This window comes from Micropterus dolomieu, linkage group LG22 (assembly GCF_021292245.1).
Source record: "Micropterus dolomieu isolate WLL.071019.BEF.003 ecotype Adirondacks linkage group LG22, ASM2129224v1, whole genome shotgun sequence".
In the NCBI taxonomy this organism is placed as follows: domain Eukaryota; kingdom Metazoa; phylum Chordata; class Actinopteri; order Centrarchiformes; family Centrarchidae; genus Micropterus; species Micropterus dolomieu.
In genome coordinates, this window is record NC_060171.1 from 16688042 (window position 1) to 16693101 (window position 5060).

Genomic DNA, 5060 nt, shown 5'->3' on the forward strand with positions numbered 1-5060 from the left:
CCCCATAAAACACTGGCCAGATTTTGTTCAGGTATCCACTGTATTGCACGCGCACACACACACACACACACACACACACACACACACACACACACACATATACACACACATACACATATATACAGTTATTCTCCACCAGCCACTGCCCTGTCATAGTAAAGGCATTCTCAGTTTAGACTGGCTGTCTATAGCAATACATTACACTGAATATCCTAGCAAGATAATAATGAGACTCTGCGCTGTTAATGGTTGAAAGACTGGTTGTGTGCAATGATATTTGGCTTTTGGCTCTTGAATTGAATGAAACAAGCATACGTTCTGCACTGATAAACTTACAGCACTGACGAAGGCAATTTAAAGCTTCCATTATATTAAATGTAGGACATTCTCCTTAAAAACTAGAAGGCTTTGAGCTCTGATTGAGGAAACAAGGAAAAAATGATTTTCATTAGTATGTTAATGAATAATATATTGGAAATTTTAAGTAGTTCATCTCCTCAGTCTGTCCATGCCAGTGTCTGGTCTGCATTTTGTACTAGTGCCTTACTTGAGTCTGCCCTGCGAGCAGCTCAAGATCAGGCTGGGTGGGAGCCTGAGCCTTGTCCTCTCTGGATCAGAACATTATGCCAGTCTGTTCCCCATCGGGGTCTTAATAAACTGTCACCTAGTTCTTTGCCATACAATACAATGCCTTTGCTGGTGGCCTATTTGCCTACAGTGTTATAATGCTAATATCAAAGGGCATCTGTGGATACCTTAGGATTTAGAGACCATATCGGAAGACTAACACTAGACTGCATTCCATGAGCATGTGGCAATTTTTTTCTGAAGTCGAGGAATTGTTGCAGTCATTATGTCCCTCTTAAATGTAGGACCGAATCGCCTCCTTGTTTCATTGTCTAACCACTAAAAATACGTTTTTATCAGTAAATGTAAGAATTACCTTAAAATATATTGTCTAACTGATCTGTGCAAGTATTAACTGAATTAGAAAAAGTTACTAGCTCTGTTATGAATAGGTGTTGTGCTTTCTTTAACAGACTGCATTAGTTTTATGATTTGAAGCTGTATGTATGATATTTATCTGGTCACAAAAGTATTTTTTGTATTCACCAAAAATAAAGAGTTTCAAACAACCAGTACCGTTAAGATTGTGTTGTCCTTTTTCATCTAGTCGACAAACGTCATCCTGCATTCTTTCCAGCAGATGTCAATATTGTCCTTCATAGTTCTGTCAGAGGGGTCAGTGGAGTGAAGTGTTTTGAGAAATATGTTGTAGTGGAAGGATTGGCAAAGGTAACCAGACCAAATATGGACATAGTGGATGTGCTTTTTTTCCCCCTTCTGGTTCACAGACAGACCCTGAAGTATGCAGTGACTCCCATTTAGATGTTTTGGTTCCCATTCATTTTGCACCCTGAGTTACACAGCTAAAACCTTTGTAATAATAATAATCTTTATTTGTAGAGAACCTTTTATAACCCATGTTATAAAGTGCTTCACCAAGGCAAAAAAGACGAAGAAGTAGCTCGTCTAACATATGCTGGTCTGCCACTTTTGAAAATTTTGAAATGATTGAAACTGGAGCTTGGCCTCTTTTCCTCAGGTGATACAAAACTTATTTCACTCTGAAGTTGATCTTCTTTCTTTGTCTGCAACAATATGGGGGCAGAGTGTAAAGGATAGTTAGAGGTGGTCAGCACAATGCACGTCGTCAAACACCATATTTGGTTGGTTGAGTGTTTTGGTTTCAAGAAAGGTCAAGCCACACAGTGGAGTGGGGAAACTGAAGTCATGTGTTTAACTGGGAGAGCCCATCTACTACTTCCTTGAAACATACAGTAAACCTTAGCATCAACAGTATGCATCTCTGGCATCCTAAATGACTTCTATTTGCTGTGTTGGAATTTTTGTTTTGCAGTCACTGTGAGTTGTGCCATGCCTAATACACATAGCCTGGCAGCCATTTAGTTTAGACTTTGTTACACGCTCAAGTTCTGAAAAATGAAGGCATGTTAGCCTGTGGCTAAACCAAATGACATTGGGTCAACTCTCCATTTATATTTTCCATTTTCATTGTTTCATCACTAATCTATATTATGGTAAATAAGCCATGGCAGAACAACAACAAATGCACTTGGCTGATATGTTTATATATTTTACAGTGTGAATAACAGGCATTAATGTATACTCAGAAGTGAGACTGTGCAGGAATAGAGTCATGGCTTCAGCTAAGAACAGCCTCAGTGAAACTGAGAGTTGTCACACTGAAGAGCTATGTAGCCACTTACAGCATTTTAATAATACCCCTTGAAATTTCAGTGTTTATTAGTTTCATCATTTGACTTTTGGGGAAATACCTTTAATGTTATACTACTACACTGAACAATGGTGAAATCTTTATATATATGAAAGAACAGGCATACATCTCACTATTGAAAGAAACCTGTATGTGAACTGAATTTGGTCAGTCTATTTTTATTTGGAACCCAATTCTGGAAAGGCTAAAATTATAAAACAGATTTAGAGGGCATCGTGATCTTTTACAGCATTAGAGAGGGAAACTGCCCTAAGCCAGTTTTCTCCACTTCTAGAGAGTGATGGAGGAGGAAGTGAGGTTTGGAAAAAATGCAGAACAGGAAAGGCTTTTGGGTTTTGGGCTGGGTCATTTGTCCAAAGCATGCTACTGATACTTTCATTTTTGTCATAGACAATATTTCAATCTGACAGTGTCTTTATTTCACAGGTCCGTCTCAGGTCTTTGAGCAATGTGAGAGATGTTCTCATTTCTTGTCGTTTTCAGCTGCTTTCCAAGCACAACATCCCGTTCTTCAGGATTTTCATGAAAGCTTACAGAAGTAAGTGTTTTGTGGTTACAATTACGTTGAGAGTGATTGATATACACAGCATGTCATAGTACAGCTTGCCCAAGCTGTTAAAACAGTAAAACCCAGCATTGTTCATGGGTTGAAACTCTGTTAATGTTTGGCTTCAGTCCATTTTGTCAGGAAGTGTCACATAGCCCAGACCCAAAGATAGCATGGCAGCGAGAAGGTAGAAGGCACTTAACAAACTGCAGAGGAGAAATTACAAACACCTCTCAGAAATTTCAGATTTCGGGGGAAAAAAGACTGAACCATCTATTATGTCCATCATTATCCAAGTTTCCTTCAGTGAGGTACTTGATGTTCCAGGGATGTGGCCAGTGTAAAGTGTGCGTGTAGTGTATGGACTTTGTACAAGACAATTGTATTCAATTAAATGCTCTGAAAAGCCTGAAAGAAAGAAACACAAAGGAATATTAGCAGTGACTTGGTTTTTACTAAGGCCATCGTGTTTAAAGGAACCTCATACTCACATACCGCCCCTCTGCCTGCTCTGAGAATCAGTGCTCCCTAACATAAACCTGGGAGACAGCAGCTGATGGATCTAAAAGAGCCTTTTACTCAGGTCTGGAACACATGACTATTTTAGGTCATCAGTGGGGATCTCCTAACATGCTGGCTCTATAACCTACCCACTGTGCAGTCTGTGGTTTAATGGGTATAGTAAACAGAGTCTGTAGAGATTACTCCTGTGCTTTGGTAACTCAGAACTGGTTAATGTTTATATGATCTATGTGTTTATGTGATTTCACAAAGTTAAAATCTAATGGGTTAGAGTAATATTGCTCTAAATGATGTAGTTGTTGATTTCACAGATAATTATAGATGTAAGTCCCATGAGACGGAGTGGGGTGGATTAGATGAAATCAAAAACGTGCTTTCTATGTAAAATTACAACAAAAAAAGTTGGTTCACATACTCTAGGCTTGAACCGTGCAGCCAAATGTCGTGAGAGTATATTTTGAGTATCAAATTACAGGAAGTCTCCCACATTCAGGCCATTATGCAATGCAACAGCAGACAGAATTCACCCATTTTCAGCTAACAGGTGGGTGGTGCTTTATGTGAAGTATGTGAGTTAATTGCAGTCCCCGTCAGAGTGTCCATCCTCGGCTGAGTGACAGTGCTTGCTGTCCATTTCTCCAATGACGGCACAGCAGCTCCTTTAGCCGTCATGTAAGGAAGGCACAGTATTTCTCAGTCAGCAGGGCTATATTGGGTCTGAGCTGAGACTTGCACCTTGGGTGCTAATTTTGGACAGCTCCACAAGTAACACTAGGAATATCTACTAAATGATATCTTCTGACTCCAACACCCGCTCTTCCAAAATCTTCAAGTTCTCCAAGTCTTTTTTCTCAGTTTTGTTCATGCCTGAAACAGTGTTGAGAATGAGCTGCGGAACAGGGGAACTGTCTGTCTCCGACTGGGCTGCAGACTGGAACTGATCTGCAGTGTCTCCTGGGATTTAAGCTGTCTAGAGTGAAATGTAACACTCGTCCATCCAAACCCTCTGTCTTAATAAGGAAACTTTGCTCTACACTCGTAATGTGACGGGCCACATTTCTGCAGAGAAAAAAGTGCTTGGCTCCTTTTCTTCTCTCAATCCTGCGGCCTCCCCGCCCTGTATTAAAGCTGAATAAACACTCCACTCAGTGCTCAGCAGATTTTTCTCAACACTGATGCCAATTTTCATGAGAGGATTTGGTGTGGAGACAGCCAGAATGATCAATCAGTGTGACTTCAGCCATACTATTATGTCTTGCATGGACAGTTTGTCTGTCTGCCCTTCTTCTGCTGTATTTACTCAGCTGATTACCTTTGATAGATCCAGGGAGTAACCAAGAAACTTCACAGTCTTTCACAATGGTGGAAAATAAAGTATATATATTTACTCAAGTACTGTACTGTACTTACAGTTAGAGGTTCTTGTACTTTTTTCCACTTTATGTAATTTTATACTCCACAAGCTACATTTCAGAGGGCAATACTGAACCTTTTAATTCACTATATTCATTTGACAGCTGTAGTTACTCATTATTTTTCTATTTTTTTTATAAAAAAATGTAATTTAGTTGTTAACAGTTCCACCAAAGAGTGATTCCGCCATAAACTTTTCAAATGGTTTCATTTAGAGATTGGAGCAAAGTGTATAAAAAATGTATACTTTTTTTGTGA

General features: G+C 39.4%; 1 long non-coding RNA gene across 1 annotated transcript in view; it reads left to right on the forward strand.

The window, feature by feature from the left end:
• The first annotated feature begins 2709 nt into the window (after nucleotides 1-2709).
• The window catches only part of LOC123961325, a 5884-nt gene continuing 3533 nt past the window's right edge, over nucleotides 2710-5060 (forward strand). Inside the window, exon 1 of the long non-coding RNA XR_006822712.1 lies at nucleotides 2710-2858. This is a non-coding gene — a long non-coding RNA (uncharacterized LOC123961325). The remainder of the gene's footprint in view (nucleotides 2859-5060) is intronic.